The sequence below is a fragment of the Eubalaena glacialis genome, chromosome 13, assembly GCF_028564815.1.
Source record: "Eubalaena glacialis isolate mEubGla1 chromosome 13, mEubGla1.1.hap2.+ XY, whole genome shotgun sequence".
Classification (NCBI taxonomy): Eukaryota; Metazoa; Chordata; class Mammalia; order Artiodactyla; family Balaenidae; genus Eubalaena; species Eubalaena glacialis.
Window position 1 is genome coordinate 48,093,507 of NC_083728.1, and position 24,814 is coordinate 48,118,320.

The window sequence follows — 24,814 nt, forward strand, 5'->3', positions numbered from 1 at the left end:
ATGTCTCCATTTACCTTTCTCTTCCTGTGCTTGGACAAGGCTTTCCCTTGGGGTCTGACCCTGTCTCATCCTCTCCCAGACTTCCATTCACCCATTCTTTAGCTGCCACCCCCCCACCTCCTCCCCCATCCACCCATCTCCCTGTGTCTGGTGAGGCTGGTTGAGATCCATGTATTGTTTCTAACTGAAAAGTAAACAGATAAGTACATTTTAAGGTGAAATGGCTAACTAATGATAAATATTGTCTGGCTCTAAAGGTAATTTTTTGGAATAAAGTTATAGTCAAGATTGGAAAATCACGGTTGGTGTATATCAAAAAGGAACAGGAGAATGGTTCAAGATGACAGGATATGGGGACGTGCACTCCCTCTTATGAGAGCACTGGAATCATGACTAACTGATAACAATCATCGACAGGAAGACACTGGAACTCAATGAAAAAGATACCCCACAACCAAAGACAAAGGAGAAGCCACAGTGAGATGGTAGGAGGGGCACAATCACAATAAAATCAAATCCCATAACCGCTGGGTGGGTGACTCACAAACTGGAGAACAATTATACCACAAAAGTCCACCCACTGGAGTGAAGGTTCTGAGCCCCACGTCAGGCTTCCCAACCTGGGGGTCCAACAATGGGAGGGGTATGCCCAGAGAATCAGACTTTGAAGCCCAATCAGATTTGATTGCAGGACTTCGATGGGACTGGGGGAAAAAGAGACTCCACTCTTGGAGGGCACACACAAAGTAGTGTGCACAGCAGGACCCAGTGGGAAGGAGCAGTGACCCCATAGGAGACTGAACCAGACCTACCTCCTAGTGCTGGAGGGTCTCCTGCAGAGGCGGGGGGTGGTTGTGGCTCACTGCGGGGACAAGGACACTGGCAGCAGAAGTTCTGGGAAGTACTCCTTGGCATAAGCCCTCCCGGAGTCTGCCATTAGCCCCAGAAAAGAGCCTGTAGCCTCCAGTGCTGGTTCACCACAGGCCAAAACAACCAACAGGGAGGGAACTCAGCCCCACCCATCAGCAGAAAGCAGATTAAAGTTTTACTGAGCTCTGCCCACCAGAGCAACACCCAGCTCTACCCACCACCAGTCCCTCCCATCAGGAAGCTTGCACAAGCCTCTTAGATAGCCTCATCCATCACAGGGCAGACAGCAGAAGCAAGAAGAACCACAATCCTGCAGCCTGTGGAACAAAAACCACATTCAAATAAAGACAGACAAGATGAAAAGGCAGAGGGCTATATACCAGATGAAGGAAGAAGATAAAACCCCAGAAAAACAACTAAATGAAGTGGAGAAAGGCAACATTCCAGAAAAAGAATTCAGAATAATGATAGTGAAGATGATCCAGGACCTCAGAAAAAGAATGGAGGCAAAGATCGAGAAGATGCAAGAAATGTTCAACAAAGATCTAGAAGAATTAAAGAACAAACAAACAGAGATGAACAATACAATAACTGAAATGAAAAATAAACTAGAAGGAATCAATAGCAGAATAACTGAGGCAGAAGAACAGGTAAGTGACCTGGAAGACAGAATGGTGGAATTGACTGCCATGGAACAGAATAAAGAAAAAAGAATGAAAAGAAATGAAGACAGCCTAAGAGACCTCTGGGACAACGTTAAACGCACCAACATTTGCATTATAGGGATCCCAGAAGGAAAAGAGAGAAAGAAAGGACCCGAGAAAATATCTGAAGAGATTATAATCAAAAATTTCCCTAACATGGTAAAGGAAATAGCTCCCCAAGTCCAGGAAGCACAGAGTCCCAGGCAGGATAAACCGAAGGAGAAACACGCCGAGACACATAATAATCAAATTGACAAAAATTAAAGACAAAGAAAAATTATTAAAAGCAACAAGGGAAAAATGACAAATAACATACAAGGGAACTCCCATAAGGTTAACAGCTGATTTCTCAGCAGAAACTCTACCAGCCAGAAGGGAGTGGCATGATATATATATATAAAGTGATGAAAGGGAAGAACCTACAACCAAGATTACTCTACCTGGCAAGGATCTCATTCAGACTCGATGGAGAGACCAAAAGCTTTACAGACAAGCAAAAGCTAAGAGAATTCAGCACCACTAAACCAGCTCTACAACAAATGCTAAAGGAACTTCTCTGAGTGGGAAACACAAAAGAAGAAAAAGACCCACAAAAACAAACCCAAAACAATTAAGAAAATGGTAATAGGAACATATATATCAATAATCACCTTAAATGTGAATGGATTAAATGCTCCAACCAAAAGACACAGGCTCACTGAATGGATACAAAAACAACACTCATGTATATGCTATCTACAAGAGACCCACTTCAGACGTAGGGACACATACAGACTGAAAGTGAAGGGATGGAAAAAGATATTCCATGCAAATGGCCATCAAAAGAAAGCTGGAGTAGCAATACTCATATCAGATAAAATAGACTTTGAAATAAAGAATATTATAAGAGACAAGGAAGGACACTACATAATGATCAAGGGATCAATCCAAGAAGAAGATATAACAATTATAAATATATATGCACCCAACATAGGAGCACCTCAATACATAAGGCAACTGCTAACAGCTGTAAAAGAGGAAATCGACAGTAACACAATACTGGTGGGGGACTTTAACACCTCACTTACACCAATGGACACATCATCCAGACAGAAAATTAATATGGAAACACAAGCTTTAAATGACACAATAGACCAGATAGATTTAATTGATACTTATAGGACATTCCATCCGAAAACAGCAGATTACACTTTCTTCTCAAGTGCACATGGAACATTCTCCAGAATACATCACATCTTGGGTCACAAATCAAGCCTCAGTAATTTTAAGAAAATTGGAATCGTATCAAGCATCTTTTCCGGCCACAATGCTATGAGATTAGAAATCAGTTACAGGGAAAAAACCGTAAAAAACAGAAACACATGGAGGCTAAACAATACGTTACTAAATAACCAAGAGATCACTGAAGAAATCAAAGAGGAAACAAAAAAATACCTAGAGACAAATGACAATGAAACACGATGCTCCAAAACCTATGGAATGCAGCAAAAGCAGTTCTAGGAGGGAAGTTTATAGCAGTACAATCCTACCTCAAGAAACAGGAAAAACCTCAAATAAACAATCTAACCTTACACCAAGGAACTAGAGAAAGAAGAACAAACAAAACCCAAAGTTAGTAGAAGGAAAGAAATCATAAAGATCAGAGCAGAAATAAATGAAATACAAACAAAGAAAACAATAGCAATGATCAATAAAACTAAAAGCCGGTTCTTTGAGAAGATAAACAAAATTGATAAACCATTAGCCAGATTCATCAAGAAAAAGAGGGTGAGGACTCAAATCAGTATAATTAAAAATGAAAAAGGAGAAGTTACAACAGACACTGCAGAAATACAAAGCATCCTAAGAGACTACTACAATCAACTCTATGCTAATAAAATGGACAACCTGGAAGAAATGGACAAATTCTTGGAAAGGTATAACCTTCCAAGACTGAACCAGGAAGAAATAGAAAATATGAACAGACCAGTCACAAGTAATGAAATTGAAACTGTGGTTAAAAATCTTCCAACAAACAAAAGTCCAGGACCAGGTGGCTTCACAGGTGAATTCTACCAAATATTTTGAGAAGAGCTAACACCCATCCTTCTCAAACTCTTCCAAAAAATTGCAGAGGAAGGAGCACTCCCAAACTCATTCTACAAGGCCACCATCACCATCATACCAAAACCAAAGATACTACAAAAAAAGAAAATTACAGACCAATATCACTGATGAACATAGATGCAGAAATCCTCAACAAAATACTAGCAAACAGAATCCAACAACACATTAAAAGGATCCTACACCATGATCAAGTGGGATTTACCCCAAGGATGCAAGGATTCTTCAGTACACGCAAATCAATCAATGTGATGCACCATATTAACAAATTGAAGAATAAAAACCATATGATCGTCTCAATAGAGGTAGAAAAAGGTTTTGACATAATTTCAACACCTATCTATGATAAAAACTCTCCAGAAAGTGGACATAGAGGGAACCTACCTCAATATAATAAAGCCCATGTATGAAAAACCCACAGCAAACATCATTCTCAATGGTTAAAAACTGAAAGAATTTCCTCTAAGATCAGGAACAAGACAAGGATGTCCACTCTTGCCACTCTTGTTCAACATAATTTTGAAAGTCTTAGCCATGGCAATCAGAGAAGAAAAAGAAATAAAAGGAATACATATTGGAAAAGAAGAAGTAAAACTGACACTGTTTGCAGATGACATGATGCTATACATAGATAATCCTAAAGATGCCACCAGAAAACTACTAGAGCTAATCAGTGAATTTGGTAAAGTTGCAGGATACAAAATTAATGCACAGAAATCTCTTGTGTTCCTATACACTAACAACGAAAGATCAGAAAGAGAAACTAAGGAAACAATCAGATTCACCATTGCCACAAAAAGAAATAAATACCTAGGAATAAACCTACCTAAGGAGGTAAAAGACCTGTACTCAGAAAACTATCAGACACTGATGAAAGAAATCAAAGATGACCCAGACAGATGGAGAGGTATACCATGTTCTTGGATTGGAAGAATCAATATTGTGAAAATGACTACACTACCCAAAGCAATCTACAGATTCAATGCAATCGCTATCAAATTACCAATGGCATTTTTAACAGAACTGTAACAAAAAATCTTAAAATTTATATGGAGACACAAAAGACCCCGAAGAGCCAAAGCAATCTTGAGGGAAAAAATTGGAGCTGGAGGAATCAGACTCCTTGACTTCAGACTTTACTACAAAGCTACAGTAATCAAGACAATATGGTACTAGCACAAAAACAGAATTATAGATCAACGCAACAGGATAGAAAGCCCAGAGATAAACCCACGCACCTATGGTCAACTAATCTATGACAAAGGAGGCAAGGATATACAATGGAGAAAAGACAGTCTCGTCAATAAGTGGTGCTGCAAAAACTGGATAGCTACATGTAACAGAATGAGATTAGAACACTCCCTAAAACCATACACAAAAATAAAATCAAAATGGATTAGAGACCTAAATTTAAGACCGGACACTGTAAAACTCTTAGAGGAAAACATAGGTAGAACACTCTTTGACATAAATCACAGCAAGGTCTTTTTTGACCCACCTCCTAGAGTAATGGAAATAAAAACAAAAATAAACAAATGGGACCTAATGAAACTTAAAAGCTTTTGCACAACAAAGGAAACTATAAACAAGACGAAAGGACAACCCTCAGAATGGGAGAAGATATTTGCAAACGAAGCAACAAAGGATTAATCTCCAAAATATATAAACAGCCCATGCAGCTCAATATTAAAAAAACAAACAACCCAAGCAAAGAATGGGCAGAAGACCTAAACAGATATTTCTCCAAAGAAGACATGCAGGTGGCTAAGAGGCACAACATTACTAATTATTAGAGAAATGCAAATCAAAACTACAGTGAGTTTTCACCTCACACCAGTCAGAATGGCCATCATCAGAAAATCTACAAACAGTCAATGCTGGAGAGGGTGTGGAGAAAAGGGAACCCTCTTGCACTGTTGGTGGGAATGTAAATTGATATGGCCATTATGGAGAACAGTATGGAGGTTCCTTAAAAAACTAAAAATAGAGTTACCATATGACCCAGCAATCCCACTACTGGGCATATACCCAGAGAAAACCATAATTCAAAAAGACACATGTACCCCAATGTTCTTTGCAGCACTGTTTACAATTGCCAGGTCATGGAAACAACCTAAATGTCCATCAAGAGAGTAATGGATAAAGAAGATGTGGTATATATATACAATGGAATATTACTCAGCCATAAAAAGGAACGAAACTGGGTCATTTGTAGAGATGTGGATGGACCTAGAGACTGTCATACAGAGTGAAGTATGTCAGAAAGAGAGAAACAAGTACCGCATGCTAACGCATATATGTGGAATATAGAAAAATGGTACAGATGAATCGGTTTGCAAGGCAGAAATAGAGACACAGATGTAGAGAACAAACGTATGGACACCAAAGGGGGAAAGTGGGGGGGGGCGGTGGTGGTGGGACGAATTGGGAGATTGGGATTGACATATATACACTTATATGTATAAAATAAATAACTAATAAGAATCTGCTGTATTTTAAAAAAATGAAATTCAAAAAAAATTAAAATTAAATTACAGAAAAGGAAAAAAGAAATAAGATTGGATAATCATTAGAATGATTATCTGTTCTGCAAATTGTCCCCAGAGGAGATTTGTTCATAGGCTCTGGGGCCACCTTCCTGTCGTTTAGGATTTGCTGTAGCATCCGTCGCTATAATACTGAGGACTTTGATGCAACTTTGTCAATCTTGGGCAGCCAGACCCCAGAGAGATTTATAAGGAAAACAGTTCATACTTTGCACACACCTGCCTTCTCAACCCCTATTGTTTTCAGTGGGTGCCCCTGAAACTCCCTTCCCCTTCACTTTTCCACTCTGCCCGGCTAACAAGGCTTCTGTTTACACCTTTAATTAATTAATTACTTCAGTGTTTATTTGGCACCTACTAGCCCCCCGGGGGATAATAACACCTTAAGCTGTGATCTCATGTAAGAGAATTTGCATTTATTAAAAGACTCTGAAAAATTTATATGCTTTTAAGTCCCCAAAAAAGTAAATTTCCAATGGTTGGCAACCTACCTGGTTGGGAGACACAAACATAGACTATGAAATAGGAGATGTCAGCAAGCAGAGCCCAGAGGCAGATTTCCCATGAAGTTAATAAAGCTTCAGCTTCAGGGCCCACACTTGGAAAGACCAGTTTTTATAAATGCATCTTCTTTTTGGTAAATAGGCCTTCAAAATTGTATAAACCTCAGGCCCCACAAAATATGGAACCCAAATGACCCCCACCCCCACAAGAAAAATCCCCAAAGGTTTATGAGAGTAAAAGCCATGTTTACCCTGTTTACCAGTTTCTAAAACATCACTGGCACATTGTAGGAGCTCAAGAAAAATGTTCTGGATGTTGAATAAATGCATAATACATATAAAGTGCCTAATTCTTTTCCTGGCGTATAGTATGGGCTCAATACATATTTGCTGAAAGAATGATTACTTTGATGAGTGAATAAATTAGTGAATGAATGTGAAAGGTAGGGGCACCCTAAATCTCTGTGGAGAAAGATGCCCTTTCTGTCCTAACCTCCCCCATTCATCTCAGGGGCAGCCAGGCTGGCCTCCCCGCCCCAAGACCAGTTAGCCGAACATGGGTGAGCACATCCAGAAATAGTTTCAGAACACAAACTGCCTTTTCCCCCAAGACACCATGTGGTCAACTGTGGTTAATAAACAGACTCTTGTTAACAGAGGTACAGTTATGTGGAAACACTATACTTCCATCTATGAAATGCTAGATTTTCAAATTAGAGACTTGGGATTTGTTCCCAGTCCGCCTACCCCTAACATTTGTAATAAAGCACTGCCTAACACAGAATTATATTCTTAGGGAAAAATGAAAAACATGTTTGAAGAACCCAACCCTTATTAACACCATTTTTTCCGTAACAGTAACCATGGAACAGTTAGGTATTTAACCCCTGTAGTCTTTAAGCCTGCTAAAATATCTAATTAGTTAATTAGGAAATTAATTATGTGCTAAAAAGGGAAAATTTGAAAAGTATCTATGGATGTATAAAACTGTGTTTAAAGTAAACTTCTATTTTGAGGCTTTAGTGCTGTCCCAGTGTATTAGCATTTCATGATTCTTTGTATTCATTAAAATTTTTTTCACAAAAATATTGGAAAGTTTCCCAGAGTTCTCCCTTCCCACCTCCTGGTGTATATCAAACAGAATATTTGGACTTATCTAGGCAAATCATAGTTGGAATTGTTTTTTGTAAGAGAGTGGTTCCTTGGAAGTCATTCAGAAGCTAAGTGTAGGGAAAATTATTTTGATTTATAGGGTCAATGTTTCTCTGTCGTAAGTCAGTGATAAGTAAACTGATTCTCAGGAATTTCTTTTTTTGATACTTATAACAATCAATTTGTGAAGCATTTAGCATAGACAAAAAGGTGTCTATGTTAAGACCAAGACCAAGACCAAGACCAAGTCCAAGACCACTGGTAAGAGTCTGCTCCTTTGTTCCTCTTCAGCACTGTGCTGAAGATGTACTGTTTACATTCACTATGTAAATGGTGGGAACTCATGGTCCTGAAGGCACAGAATGAACAGACACTTTCTGAATGCAGTATGCACGTCGGAAAGAAGGCATTGATCATTTTCAGATCATAGGTCAATTATCTTTTCCAATTTGGGGAGTAAAATAATCTGTATCAGTTACTTCCAAATATAAGTACATTTCATATTGACTAGTGTTTGCAGTTGCCAATCCATCTTCCCATCCAATGCCCCTTTCCTGTGATTCCCAGTATCCCTTCTTCTAGTTGGTCTGGACCTGTCATGGTACTTCTGTTGGGAAGTTTTTGCATTTGTTCATGCTGTTCCCTTGACCTTGAAAGGAAATCCACTGTTTCCTGAGAGCCTAAAAATTAAACTTTTCTACCCAAACTAACACCTTCCCTACAATGAATTGCCAAGAAAATGAAAGCCAACAAAGAAGGTGAGATTTTGACTTTTTAAGAGAACTGCTGACTAGGCATAAAAGAACAAGCAATTTCGTCTGAAGGCCTGAAGATGGAGGGGGCAGTCTGGGTAGCTAAGTGATTGATTTCTCCACTGTCGCTTAGAGCATCCGGATACAATTGTTGGCTCTGACAATTGGGTGCTGTGTTTGCAGGAACACAGTGTATAGTGGATGGTGGGAGAATTCAGGTCTTGGAGTCGTCTGACAAAAGAGTACAATAGTGAACAATTTATGCAATACTCTGAGCTTTGGTTTCTTTATCTATGAAGTGAGAATACTAATATCTACCTAGCCAGGCTGTAAGGATTGAAGACAATGTATGCCAAGCACTTGTCACAGTGGTTGGTTAGCATATAAGCACTAAATAAACAGTAGCTATTGTTATCATGATGACTGCAAGGTCTTTACCCTTCTATTAAGGGTGAAGTGAGCTAAGGCAGTTCTAAGGACTTCATAAAGCAGTGTTGCCTCATGACTGGTACGAAGCAGGAGGCATGAGGAAAGGTGGTTATCATCTCAGGAATTCACGTGGACGGGGAAGCACGCGACAGTTGATACTGTATCTTTGTTTGGAAACAGGTAAGACTGGAACACAGCCATCAGGATAATTTGTAGTAGGCTGAGAGTCCAGTTGCCAATAAAAGTTTCACTTTTTTGATGAAAGAGTCCGTTCTGACTGAGTCTGCATTTTGAACCCATCACTGTTAGACTCCAGTAGATTGACGTTCGGCTGCACTGTGGTTGTGTGTCCTTCACATCCGCAGACACACAGAACCAGTCTTGGGACATAACAGACCCTGTGCTTTTGCAGAAGTGATTTTGGTCTTTCCTCTAGTCCCTACTCTAGATACAGTGTTGTTGTCGGGTGTGCTGTGTTTCTCACGTCACTTCTGCTTCTCTTTCCCACTCATGTTGAACTGATGGAGGGGGTGTGTCAACAACGGGACAGTTATTTCTTGTCCTTTGGTATGAAGGACCCATATATTCTAACTCTTCCCACACTTCTCTGAAGTTTTGACTCAAGCAAGAATGAGTGGGATCCATTTGTTCATTCATTCATTCATTCATACATTCATTCAATATTGAACACTTACCATGTATTAGGTGCTGTCCTATGTGCTGAGATAAAGTGATGAACAAAGCAGACATAATTCCTGGCTTCAATGAGCTCATTCTGTCCTGAGAAAGATGAACAGTAATCAAATAATCCAAGAACTAAAAATGTTTCATTGCAAATTGAAATTTGTATAAACTTTGATTACTTTTTGATTATAAAAGTAAAAGCCATACTTACCTGGCAGGGGAGATACCATGATCACGAAGGTGGTTTTCCCAGGGCGAGGCTTATCCATTGCACTCCGGATGTGCTGACCCCTGCGATTTCCCCAAATGTGGGAAACTCGACTGCATAATTTGTGGTAGTGGGGGACTGCGGTCGCGCTTTCCCCGATAAAAAGATAAAAAAAAAAAAAAAGTAAAAGCCTCATTATAAAGAATTTAGAAATAAAGTAGCACAGATGGTTCCTGACTTATGATGGTTTGACTTATGATTTTGGGCTTTATAGTGGTGTGAAAGCTGTATGCATTCAGTAGAAACTGTGCCTTGAATTTTGAAATTTGATCTTTTCCTGGGCTAGCGACACGTGGTGTGATCCCCTCTTCTGATGCTGGGCAGCTCCCAGTCAGCCAGGCAATCACGAGGGTGAACAACCCATACACTTAGAACCATTCTGGATCCAGACAACCATTCTGTTTTTCACTTTCAGTACAGTACTCAATACATTATGTGAGATAGTCAACACTTTATTATAAAATAGGCTGTGTATTAGATTATTTTGCCCAACTGTTGGCTAATGTAAGCATTTTAAGCATGCTTAAGTTAGGCTGAGCTAAGTTGTGATGTTTGGTTGTTTAGGTGTAGTAGATGCATTTTTTGACTTACAATATTTTCAAATTCTGATGGGTTTATCAGGACATTACCCCATCATAAGTTGAGGAAGATCTGTAATCATTTTTTAATTTTTTTTATATTTAAATTTTTTTTTTTTTTTTTTTGGCTGTGTTGGGTCTTCGTTGCTGCACACAGGCTTTCTCTAGTTGCAGCAAGCAGGGGCTACTCTTCGTTGCGGTGTGCGGGCTTCTCATCGGTGGCTTCTCTTCTTGCGGAGCACAGGCTCTAGGTGTGTGGGCTCAGTAGTTGTGGCTCACAGGCTCTAGAGTGCAGGCTCAGTAGTTGTGGTGCATGGGCTTAGTTGCTCCGCGGCATGTGGGATCTTCCCGAACCAGGGATCGAACCTGTATCCCCTGCATTGGCAGGTGGATTCTTAACCGCTGAGCCACCAGGGAAGTCCCTGTAATCACTTTTAATGATGTAGTAGCACTGAAGTATTTTATCAAAGTTCATTAGTTTCATAAAAATAATTCAGATTTTTATGACTTTGAAATCTTGCCAACCTTGCCTCATTCATTCAACAAATACTGGTGGCATCTCTTCTATGCCAGGTGCTGTGTGGTGCCATCAAAGGTGAAGTGCAAAGTCCTTGCCCTCGAGGCTGGTGAGTTGTGCTTGTGTCCTAGATTTAAGTATCAAGAAAAAATGTATTATCCTAATGATGACCCTAAAATTTGTCAGGATTCTTGCACTGGATTAAGTCAGATTAAATGAGATAATACCTATAAAGCTCTTAGTGCAGGGTCTCACACATAGTAAGTCCTCAATAGATGTTATTGCACTTTTCATTATCATCTTCATACATACCATCATCATTATTAATTATTGCTTGTAAATAGAATTATTTCTGAACTGCTCCAATATAAGAATGTTCTCAGGAAATTCAAATGAATAATTCCCAGCAAGAGTGTTACTACGCTTTACTTTTTCTCATCAACTTCTCACTACCTTGTTCATGTTACTAAATTTGAAAAATGCCACTGTGTTGTGTTCTTAGAGATTGATTTGCATTGTTGATTGATGTGTAATAATCGGACAATGAATTGCGCTTTGGCTCTGAAATGTGTATTCTTTGAAATCAGGCTAAAGCCCTAACCTCCCAGTCTGAGGAATGGCTGAAAATCCATTTTAACAGTCGGGGCATCTACAGACAGGAGCCAGGCTCAGCAGCCGAGCTTTCTTGTCAATCCCAGATGTTTCTCCGAGATGCTTCTCCAAAGGTCATATGGGTAATTGTAAAGGAGGCAACGACGGTTCAAAATGCCATGGCCTTTCTGTTCATATGTGTCTCCAAGGACTATTTAGAGGTTTTCTTCACTCTGCAGGAAGACTCAAATGTAAGCCATTATCTACAAAGAAGAAAATATATTTTAAAGTCTTTTATAGCTCTTGCCTTTAAGGAAGGAAGCTTCCACTAAGGACTTATTGCAGGTTTTAGGCAAAAAACTTAAACTCCTTTCATTAGCATTGAAGGAAACGGAACCCAGTCTAAGCACAGATACTGCCTTTTTTTATTTTATTTTTTTTAAATGCACTGCAAGTAGAGAGAAATGTAATGTAGCCAGAATTCCAGGAGAAAGCAGGGCACGCTAAGCAACCATTTTACATTTAGGAAACATTTGCAAAACCCTGGGGCATACATAAAGCAAGGCCTGACGTGAGGACTCTTATAGTGAAAGTGTTTTGGAGTAAAATCATCAGGTTTAACTTGGCTCAGTTGTATGACTAACGAAGACCAATGAAATAACATGTGCTAAATGTTAAAATTCTATTGTGAAAGAAACCCAGCCACCCTCATTTCTTGAGAAGGAAGTTGGAAAAGGAAGAGCTGGTTGGATTGGAAGGGGCTGGGATCAGAGAAATGATCAGTGTTCACAGAACACTACTCCCTCCCCCAAGAGTTGATAGCACATTTTCATATCACTGCTATGGAGCTGTGGGGAGCCGTAAGGGAGGTAATGAGGTAACGGACCTCCGTGTGATGCCTGGGGGTCAGGTGTGCAGTGACCACTGGACTATTATTTCAGTAGCTCTTTAAGGACACCTGTTGTATACAGCACAGGAACCTCCATCTAATTTAAACCTTTTATCACAAATTACTACAATAATATCTATTCCCATTTATTAAGCACCTCCTCTGGCCAGACACATTTCCTATTTGTCTCTAACATTTACTAAGCTCTGAAAGGAAGGTGTTGTTTACTTCATTTTACAACAAGGAACTTGAGACTTGGAGAAGTTAAGCAAAGCGCCCAAAGACAAGGGGCTACTCAAAAGCTAGGCTGGGCTCAGGGATCCTGATGAGGTCTTTTTACACGTCATTCTTGCTATTGAATCCCGCTCACTTTTGCTATCTGTCAAGATGACAAACAGCCAGCTGTCCCCCTCAAGTCAGGACATATCCAGCCCTGAAGTTGGCTTAGGTGTGCCTTTTGGTGTTCTTAGAAGGAGGAGTCCTCTTCCTTTATCCTTTCCTTGTGACTGGTCCCTGAGTCTGTTGCAGTTCCCTTCTGGGTGCCATGCAAGGGCCAACATCTTTATCCTTCAAAACTCTATAACCCAGAACATAATATATACGTTGTTAGGCATCCCAAAGGCAGGGTTAGTTTTATAACTGTAACATCACTGCAGTATTTCAAAATAGCTTGCTATCACTGGGACCCTGAGACCTTTTACTCTGTCATACATATGCATTTGTCACCATTCCCAGGCTTTTATTGGTACAGTTTATTTATTCTTTTTCTCCCCAGGTGTACTTATTAAATACCATCCTGTTTATTTCTGCCTGTTCTCTCAGTTTGTAACTATAGAGTGACCTTGACAAATTAGAAAAGTGAGCAGAAACCCCACTGCTTCAGAGATGCCCGTTATCTGGGATTTCTGCTCACTTTGCTAATTTGTCAATCAAATTCTGCATTTTAACAAAATTGAAATTAAAGTTTGAGAGACACTGGCCCAGATTATAGGAACATATTTAACAGATATTCAGCCTTTCTTCCTGCCCAGCCGAACTCTGTTCACCCATCTGCCACGTTGCTCAAGGATAAACTTCATTAGCCAACCTCCCATCAGGGAGATCTCATTTGTGTCATTGGCAAATGGATTGTGGGTGGCAAAGGGGTCCAGTTCTTCCCAGTGAGACATCAGAGAAATAGGCTGGGGACCTCAGGGAAAGGATTTCTTCCTTTTTATAATCAGTCACATAGGACAAAACAGTTGCTTTTCTACCACTAGATATTATGGTGTCTTCTTATGGTGCCAGGAACTATGGCAGTCCTCTTGCAACTATTATGGGATGGATGTCAAGGACAAACCTAACTGGCTGAAGATGGCAGATAGACACTATAGAAAGTCAAAGCCACCTCATCTCAGGACTCCTTGCTTTTTGAGTAAACACATTTTTCTTGATGTTTAAGTTAGCTGTCTTGGGATGTTACTTGCAGCCAGAAGCATTCCCACTGATACCAATTATGTTCTTTTCTTGGTAATAAATGTGTTACAAGAGAGAGCATCAGCATGTTTGCTAAAGGCAAGATGAATTATACCAATCACTCAGTCCACTGAAAGACTATTAGTTTGATCAGATAAGAAACTTACATATCAGACTCTAGGGTTCTTTTGATTCTTCAGACAAATTTCTGTCTTCTATTACTTCTTCTCCTGCACACCTTTTTCTCCCTGTTCTCACATACTATTTTTTCTATGTAATATCTTGAAATATGTACATGCTTTAATATTTTTGAAAATTATGTTTGATTCCTCCTGAAAATCCACCATAGAGAGTAGGTGAGAGAACAAAGAGAGTGAAGTTCAGAAGATAGTTTAGGAGTTGAGAGCAGAAAGGCCCAATAAATTGGTGTGCAATTACTTCTTAGTTTTCACTTAGCCTCTTGATCATTTTATGATGAGACTTACTTATCTTCCTTGTTTTTCAATGTTGGTCATTTTTAGACATAATTAGCATTTAGTAGAAGTTTTCAAATAACTAGTAATGTTATTTCTTACAAAGCAAAAGTGATTAATGTGATTTTTAGTTTACTTTTTATATTACTTAGATGATGTTCTGTTAATAAAAGCTGATGTATTATTTCTGGGAAGATTTGTAACCCCGCACCCCCCACAGCCAATCTCTGATCCTGTATTGATTAACGGCCTAACCTTAAATTTGGAATAATTTTAAGTCTACTTCTCCGGTAATAATGGGAATTGTCAAGGGTGAGATTTGTTTTCAGCCACCTGGGAAAAACAAAGAATGAGTTCAATAAGTTAAACTCTTTTTATAGATCAGTAAAGCCAACTAGGTCCTTCTGTTGGAGAAATGCATATGAAAAAGAATGATAAAGATTATTTTAGGAGAGTGATTTCATCAAGATGGTAACATAGTTTGTTCCCAACTTCAGTCTCCCTCACAAGAAGACCAAATAGCAACTATCTATAGACAAGAGACCACTGTGAAAATCCTAGAACCCAGAGATGATGCTGAAGCACCCGCTCTGGACCACAGAGATGGAAAAGGACTGCATTAAAAGGGTAAGAGGAGTGGCTACACTCTGACTGCATAGCCCTTCCTCCCGGCTGGAACAGTGCCATACAGAGCCACCCTCACCCCTGGGCCTAAGATTTCTCCAGTGGGAAAAAGAGGGCTCAAGGTGGACATCCAGCTCCCACAGCATTGTGGTATGTTTCCTGAGAAGCTCAATCAGATCTCACCTCTTGGGGATGATGGGGGAAATCTATAGGGATCAACCTCTGGAGATCAGATAGAGCCTAGAGATGGAAAAGGGAGAATAGGCTTACAGCAACCAGTGCTCAGATCTTAGTGGACTTGCAGTACTGATCAAACAGAGATCCCAGCCAGTGGTTCTGAACATCTACAAAGCCAGGCTGGTAGCCCCATCTGGCCAGGGAACTTGGTTGGCAGTTCTGTCTAATTTGGGTCCCCAGACAACAAGCTATACCAGCGATGGAGTCTGTTCTACAGCCTCTTCTGGGCAGAGAATCAAATTTGCAGCACTGTTCAAAGCTGAGTGTAGCTTTTAGTCCAACCAGACCAGGAAGCCTGATCAGAGAACCTGGGAAGCTGTGGAGCCCATCATACAGTGCTGCTTGGGCAGGGAGCTAAGCCAGCAGCTCTGCCAACTGTTGAGAATAGCCTCTGGCCCCATATAACCAAGTAGCCTGAACAGTGACCCTGGGCAGGCTCGATCCCTGCTTACAGTACCACCCAGCTGTGGAGTCCTACCTATATCCCTGCCTCACAGCAGAGCCCAACCTAAGGCTCTGCCCAGTTGCTGAACACAGCCTGCAGCCTTGTCCAGCCAACAAACACAGCCAGTGACCCCACCCAATTATGGAGCATAGTCTGTGCCCCCACCCAACAAGGGGACCTGAACAGCAAGTCTGCCTGACCACAGAGCAGTGTTTAGTCCACCCAACTGTGGGTTACACCTAGGGGCCTCTCCCAACCAGAGAGCTCAGCCAGTGACCTTACCCAACAGCAGAGCACAGCCAGTGGTCTACCTGATTGTGAAGCTCAGGCTATGGTCCGACTTACACTGGGGCACAGCCTGCAGACCCACTTAAACATGGAGGACAGCTAGTGGCACCATCAGGTCAGGAGAGATTGCAGAGCCCAGGCTGTAGCCCTGCCCAATCACAGAGTACAACCATTGGAATCACTCTTTTAGGGAACACAGCTTGCCACCTCACCTGACCACAAGTGATTGCAGAGCCCAGATAGTGGCCCCGCCTGACTGCAGAGCACAGCCAGCATCCCTGCCCAATCAGGGAGCCCACCCAGCAGTCCCACTTGAATGTGCCCATAGAACAGGCCCATTCTACTATGGAGCCCAGCCAGCAGCAACCTCCTGACCTCAGAATGCAGGTGGTGGTCGTGCCAACTAGAGACCCCAATAGCAAGCCCTGCTTGCCCACAGACACTACCAGCTGAATTGTCCAGTACCTCAATCTTAACAGACTGGTAAAGGTCTTTGGATGCCAAAGTGAACCTGGAAGAGGAGACCACTTATTCAAACACACAGTTTCCACTGCAATGAATTAAGGATCACAAAAATCAGGTAAACATGACACAACCAAAGGAAACTAATAAAGTTCCAATAACTGACTCTAAAGAAGAGATCTATGAACTGACAAAGGTTTCAGAATAATCCTCTTAAAGAAGGTCAGTGAACTACAAGAACATACAGACAAGTAAAAGAAATCAGGAGAATGGTGCATGAACAAAATGAGAAATTCAGTGAAGAAATAGAAACCATCAAAAAACCGACCAAACAAACAGAAATCCTACATCTGAAAAAGGCAATGATTGAACTGAAGAATTCAATAGAAAGCTTCAGGAGCAGACTTGACCAAGCAGAAGAAGGAATCAATGAACTAGAAGATAGGTCATTTAAATTATTCAGTTAGTGAAACAAAAAGAAAAAAGAGTGAATAAAGCCTACAGGACTTTTGGGACATCATCAACTCTTAGAAACCAAGAACGGAATGGTGGTTCCCAGGGTGGAGTGGGAGTGGGTGGGTGAAGGTGATCAAAGAGCACAAACTTCCAGTTATAAGATACATAAGTTCTGTGGATGTAATGTACAGTGTGGTGATTATAGTTAATAATATTGTACAGTATATGAAAATTGCTAAGGTAGTAAATTTTAAAAGTTCTCACCACGCAGACACACACATACACACACACACACACAAAGTGTAACTATGTGATTTTTTGGACTAACTAACCTTATTGTGCTAACCGTTTCACAATGTATACAATGTATCAAATCATTATGTTGGACTCCTTAAGCTTATGTTATATGTCAATCATATCTCAATACAGCTGAAAGAAAAGATTATTTTATTACTTTGTTTAATTTATCTGTATACAACCTAGTGATTTTTTAATATTTTATCACAGACAATTCCAAGTATATACAAAAGTAGAAATAACAGAATAATAAACTCCCATGTATCCATCACATAACTTCAACAGTTATCATCTCACGGCCTAAATGATTACATATGTACCCTCTCCCATGTTTTCTCAACCCGTGGATTACATTAAAACAATTTTCAATATGCCATTTGATCTGTAAATATCTCCATATGTATTTCTAGCAGATAGGATACTTTAAAAACATAACCATAATACTTTTATCATATTACAAAAATTAATATTAACTTAATTTTCCTTGATATAATCCAATAGTCATTGTTCAATTTTTTCTAATTGTTTTGTACCTTTTTTTTTACATTGTTTAACTCAGTCTCTCTATCTCTATGTCTCTGTCTCTGTTGTTCATTGCTATTTACTTATTGAACAAACTGGGTTGTTTGTCCTGCAGAGTTCCTTTTATCTAGATTTTCTACCTAGATTTAGGGATTGCATATCTAGTTCCTCCATCTAGATTTAGATGATTACATCCCAGTTGTGTTATTTAATATGTTTCCTTGTTCATTGTATTTTCCTTAAATTAGTAGTTTTATAGCTAGAGGATTGATCAGACTATTTTAGATTAAAATAAAAAAAATTTTTTTCAGAGAAAACCTCAGAGGCAAAGGTGTATTGTGTAAGGAGAATATATGAAGTCCATTTTTCTGTCTTTTTAAAATGTTTGCAGTCTTTGATGATGTTACCTTTCCCCCTCTGTATTTTGACATCCAAGGTGAAATTTTGTCTTTGGCTAAATAACCTGATTAGGTATCGTCAGAGTTTTGGATCCTTCATTTTGCTGAGAAAATGTTGCTGGTTTGCTTATGAAATTTATCTGTAGTTAGCCTAATAGTTTTTCTGACTGAATGAAACCCAGAAGTGAGTTGTTTTAACTCTCTGGAGTATTGATATGGCTGTATGTATCAATTTGTAGGTAGTGGCTAGAAAGTGGGTTAACAACTCCACCACTGGCTGTGTGACCTTGGGAAGCCCCATGACTTCCGTGCCATTCATCATTTGTAAAATCGGTCTAACAGTGTGTTCTATCTCTCTATCTATCTATCTATCTATCTATCTATCTATCTATCTATCTATCTATCTATCTACCTCACAAAGACTGTTGCTCAATAAATGACAGCTATTAAGTTCATACTTTAAATTGTGATTTATTTTGATAATGATTAAATAATAATACAGTGTGGTCTGTCATATTTTATTGTTGATGGTATAGATTTTCCTGTATACGTATGGCTGGGAGAACATTTATCTAATCAGAAATTTCGGTTCATTTCTTTTATTTTTATGACTAATGTTAAGAAAATAGTTTAAAACTTTTAAATAGATAAAAGAAAGACTGCATGTTCTTTCAGTGTCATACTGGGGTATAATGTAATAGGCCCACCCAAAGATAATCTTTTGTTCTGTGGGTGTATATTGGGTTGGCCAAAAAGTTCGTTCGGTTTTGAGTAAAAGTAAGAGACACATTTTTCATTTTCACAAAGAACTGTATTGAATAACATAGTCATTAACCAAACAAACTTTTTGGCCAACCTAATACTTTCCTGGGTTTATTTTGTTTGTTTCTTTGAACATTTTACATCTTTTAAAGGTAAATAATAGCTTGTAGAAAATTGAGGGTGGTACAAATGCTTCTTGCCCCATAAAAATGCAAGTGAAGTTTATCTGGTAGAAATGATAATCTTCAAAGTTTAGTGTTTAATTGTTAGCACAATAGCCAGTTTTCCATCTATCCTAGCAATCTAATTTCACAATTTTTTTCAGTGCAATATATACTCAGGCTCTCAAATTATCTTTGAGAATTTACTACCAGCTTTACTACCATGCTGTTTCCCTCATTAATGAGCTAAATAAATCTTTGACCCACCGTTCACTTTATATTTGTATGAAAGCAATGTGTTTAACTTTTTGAAAATTATACCTCGAAACTATGTTTCCAACTTCAATGGTGAACTTTACTGGCCAGTTTGATATTAATTATGGATTCTAATTACACTGATGACATTTCTCTAGTACTTATTATCTTACCTCGTTAACCCTTCAGCAGCTGGAACCTATATTGTTTTCAGTTATTTAGCCAAAGAACTAAACACCCTTGTTCATATCAAATAACCTTAAAGGTGATATCACTGGATTTCAATAGAGGTCATACATTATGATGTTTTGAATTTATGAATATACTCTGTTTAGAAAGGCAAGGATTTCCTTCATGAGAGTCAATTCTCTTTGACTATTTTTAAAGTGCTTTCAGGTGTAAGTTTCTATTTTTTGGAACATTTATTCATATATATGTGACAATTCTAAATGTTTCATAAGAAAGTATTCATAAATTCCTCTTTGCTGAATTATCCAAAGACTATTCTGTTATTTTCAGCCCAATTTCTATCCCATCTTTACCTCTTTCACCTGCATAAAGATGAAGGAGTCTTTCCTGCTTGGAAAAAATTTTCAGTTCAACCACCTTCTTAAATGTGGAACGTGAAGGGAGTGGGGAAACAGATGGAGGCAAGGAATTCATGAGAGCTGAGGAAGGCGAGGAGGAGAATTTTTCCAAAGGTTTGTGAGGGTGGTATCAGGGGAACAGGCAGCAGGCACCCAGGCCCCTGACTCAAGAACATACCTTGACCCTGGGGTCAAACCATATTTATCAAATAATTTCGTGGTGATTCCATTCTATACCAAGTATCTCAAAGTACATTAGAAAAAGGTCCAACACATTCCTTATTTCTAATTGGGCCATTTCACATTTTTGCCAAGTGCAATTAATAAGCAAGTCAAGTCTAACTGGGGGTGAGGAGGAGTGTAGCAAATCAACAAAGGAATAAAGATATGATATGTTTATACATCAGGTGGAGATGAGGGTTATGAAGATATAAAGCAGGCTGAGTAGACTGGAGAGAGAAGGGGGTGCGATTTTACAGAGGGAAATGAAGTAAGCCTGCTGTTAAGGAAATAGTGCATTGCATTCTAGAAATGTAGGTAAAGTTCTTTAGATTGAGTAGACCAAAACGAGGAGACATAACATTGAATAAAAGTTTCTTATTGCTGGATCCCTATGGCCCAGTGAATCTGCATCCTTCAGAAGCTGGTCCTGATATTAGACATTTTTTAATAGAATTATAGAATGCAGAAATATTTTTGAGGGTGAACATGGCTTGGAGATGCACATTAGAAAGGAGAGAATTACAGTGAGCCCTCCCTAAAAGCATTTTCTATTTAGCAAAAGAGAAGTTATATGACATTTCCCTAGTCAAGGTTTGTAACAGTTCCATGGAATTCTCCGGGAACTTGTTTGCTCATCAGGGAAATGAAATGTGAAGCAACTCTCCTTTATCAGTTTGAGCTCCTTTGTCAAGGGACGATTATTTTCCCGTAAATTCAGTTTAAAGGGAAGGAAACATAACTCACTTTCAAGGTCATCAAAAAGGATAAGAAAAGTTAGATCCTATAAATCAAAGTTTAATATGCCAAACTAACTGGCAGCAAGAAAGAGAGAGAGAGAGAGAGAGCTATTTTCTCAATAAATATTGTATAGATGTGCTTTGTCAATTAACTTTTTTTTTTTTGTCTGTGAACAAAATGTAAATGTCATGGATAAATGATGGCTTTAATGATGTATTCCAGCGTTGTGCTCCATGTTACCATTTCTTAACAAAGATGTTAAATCATTAGGGGTCATATTTCATGATAATTAACTGCAAATCTGGTAATATTACCACTTTTCATTTGGCATGAAATGATGAGGGAGAACCACAAGGTTTATTGGAGGTACATGGCAAAGGACAGAGTGACTTAATGTATGTATATAAATCTTATAAAACTACCTATTGGACAGCATTTTATGATGGACATAAGTTCCCATTTGCTCTCCACGTGTGATAGACAGTGAGGGCTGCAGTAGAAGCAAAAAGCTGAGCTTGGACATCACCCAGGGGAATAGAAGGGGCTTTTGCTTTTTTTTTTCCTCCTCTTATTCACTCTCTCTTGCAACAGGTAAACAGTTCCTCGTTCTTGCCTAAGTTTTGAACAATTAAAACATACTCTTATGAATTCTGTCTTATTAAATATGCTTTATTATAAAATATGCAGTGCTGCTTTTATAGTTAAGGAGCTATTAGCATTTGCCATTTTAAACGACTGTTCTGTCTGTATTTCTTTGAACTCTGAAATGTCCAGCAAGCTCTTTCAAGATTCATTTTAGGGAAGTGAAAGATAAGGAACATTTTGTGTTGTAAATATTTTCACCCCAACTTGCTCTGTTTCAATAGAGAGACAGTGGTTTGGGGTAGAAAGGACACTTTTTGTGGAGTTTGATGACCTGGTTTGATTTTTCTCTTTTGCTTATTAATTTTTATCATGATCACTGTATTAATCAAAACGTTTTCTGTTGCAAGTGACTGTAATCCAATCCAAAGTAGTTTAAGTAAAAAGGACTGTGTAGGCTTATGTAAGAATGAGTTGTCCCAACAGGGCCACCTGTACCAATCTTACCATGTCTCAACTTTGCTTTTCTCAGTGCAGCTTAATTTTTAGGCAAGCTCTCTCTACATGGTGGGCAGAATGGCAGCTCCAGACTCTTTGATCTTGATAGCTGGAGATCCTAGAAGGCAGCAGAGACTGTTTCTGATACTTTTGACTAAAGGCCAAGAGAAGACTCTGATTGGTCCTGCTCAGGCCAGCTGCCCATTTTCAAACTAATCCCTGAAGGTAGGAAAAGAGAACCTTGTGCTTTGATGGGCCAGGCCTGAGTCTGCGCCTGCCTACCCCAGAGATCAATCACATGGTCTAAAGAGAATGAATATGAAATGGAAGAAGAGTAGTTTCTTGAAAAAGTAGATGTTGAGTAGTCAAGCCATGGATCTACCACTTGACCTCACCCATTTGTCATTCTTTTCCACTGACTTTGAAAAATTAGACCCACCTTTAGGCTCTATCAGGTACTATGCCAGTAGTGATTTAAAGTTTTTTTTTTTTTTTTTTTTAAAGAACATAGCTTCTAGGAATTTTAATTCTAGAGGGAAATAATTATATAAGAAAACACATGTAATAGAGTCGGGTAAAGTAGTCAGTCAATGATCTCCCAAGTGAAGGCTCTTTTATGTTTGCTTGTTAGAATCAGGGAAGCCTTCAAAGAAACAGCGTAGAGCAGTGTTTGACTTCCACTCATTGAAAAGAGTGTGGATGGAGCTGTGAGAACATGTTCACACAAGGGCTGGAGGGGTCCCCACTTCAATAGGGACAATCATAAAGAACAAGGGAAGTAGAGGGAGATGGAGCCGAACAGGAAATCAGAGGTAGATCTTGAAAAGCTCTTTACTATGTTGATCAAACGGGGTTTTGTCGTTTTTTCTTTCTGTCATATTGGGGTATTGATCTGAAGAATAATATATACCAAGTGTGTACACTAAGAAGTTCACTCCTGTGGATACATCGAAGATTGTGTGAAAGATTTTGAAACTAGAGGCAAGGTATGTAACCTGACAACAATAACAAGAACCCAGCTTCCCAGGGCTATTACGAGGATGAGATGAAATAATGCAAATATGAAAGGGTTTTGTAAACTTTAAAAGAGGGCAAGGTGTTATTTTAAAATATATGTAACCTGTTTTTAAATAATCTCTGTGGTTGCTTTTGATTCCATGAGGCTATCATTTTCTACCCACAAGAAGTACCCGTGGGACAGAATAAATTAAACCGGAAGTTTTTACTGTCTACCTGAAATAAGCATTGTTTACCTCGGAATGTCAGTCTTTACAAGCCTCATTTTCAATGTTCTGGTTTCTCTTCCATTATGCAGGGTGTTGTGGGGAGAGGGGTGAGTAAAAGCCAGTTGAGTTTCTTATAAAATTGCACACTGCAGACTTGGGCGAGAATGGTTTTGTTTAAAGCTGATTCATTAGGATTTCATAAGTGACGCTATTTTATAGGTAAAATAGCTGTTTAGTGAGTTTCTTTATGAGACACTCAGGATTATGGATCCATAATTTGCATTCGTTGCAAACATTGTAACAACTTCCTTTGAGTCATTAAAATGAACGTATTGAAAGGCTGTTAAGGACGCCTCAAAGCAGTGAAATCACAACAGGTTCATGTATTGGAGAAAGTACCAGCAAGATACAAGCCAGCATTACAAATCCAGGTCTCTTCTGCTTCGTTGTCATATTTAACTTTTTCCAGCCTTGCTGTGCAAATGAGGAGACTGTGATTTGAGTAGGTTGGAGACTCTGAAATCATATTGCAATACACCCATCCAGCCAGCCATCCATTCACCCACTCACTCATTTTAATTCCTAGGTGCTGGAGCAGATGCTAAAGAAAATAATATGCTATGCCTACAGAGTGTAACTGGAGAGACAGATACATAAGATACATTTGCAATAAAATGAAAAAGTGAAATGATAGGCTAAGTGCAGATTATTTTGGATGCTGCTGGGAAGACATGGCGGTAGGATGAAGAGGCAATTGCTGAGAAGAAAAGAAAAAGAAAGAACATTCCACACGGCCAAATTAATAAGTGAGCATTGTATTGCAAATTAAGTTGTGAATTCAGCTCCCTGGCAGTCACCAATGCTGGCAAATTCTATCAGGTAGCCATCTCCAGAATTTCTGATTTAAGGCAAATGAAGCTAAATGGTTGCTCCATAGTGTCCAACACGAAAAACCCATGTAAACCCAAGAGACATGAGAGATGAAAAATAACAAGATGTTCCCAAAGATGGTATAACGGAATATCACCTGGTTGACCTTTGCTGTTGTCCTATGAGGGGTAAAGATATTATTCCTCATATGCCTAAATCACCTAGCACAACCCTGGCACACAGTAGGCCTACAATAAACCACTGATGTTTTTCACTGATGGAATAGTGGCTTGGCACACAGTATTCAAAACTGGCAAAAAATAATTATTAATTGCACACCCAATAAAAAAATAATAATTGTATTCTCTTCCATCTCCTAACTCAATTTTACCCTGGGCCTATAAGACCTTAACAATATATATATTCATTTAAGCAAATCAAAAAGAAATTCAAATTTACTGTAAAAAAATGTGTCAGACTCTGTTCTACAGGTACACAGGAAATAAAATATTATTAGTTTAAAGGCAATCATAACAGTTTCATGACCAAGAAAGGGAGGACATAGCACACCTGTTATACATCAAAAGTTAATTTCTAATTTTTTGTGTTTATAAAATATAAATCACCTTTATTTCAAAAAATAATCACATAGTGGAACATCTGTGAATTA

General features: G+C 39.0%; 1 protein-coding gene and 1 non-coding gene across 9 annotated transcripts in view; both read left to right on the plus strand.

Moving 5' to 3' along the window:
* The window catches only part of MACROD2 (mono-ADP ribosylhydrolase 2), a 2,017,409-nt gene that overhangs the window by 1,224,036 nt on the left and 768,559 nt on the right, over positions 1 to 24,814 (plus strand). The gene's annotated exons all lie outside the window — the stretch shown is intronic.
* On the plus strand, positions 9,947 to 10,110 carry LOC133104549 (U1 spliceosomal RNA). The gene has a single exon (XR_009703613.1). It is a non-coding gene; the product is annotated as a U1 spliceosomal RNA (small nuclear RNA).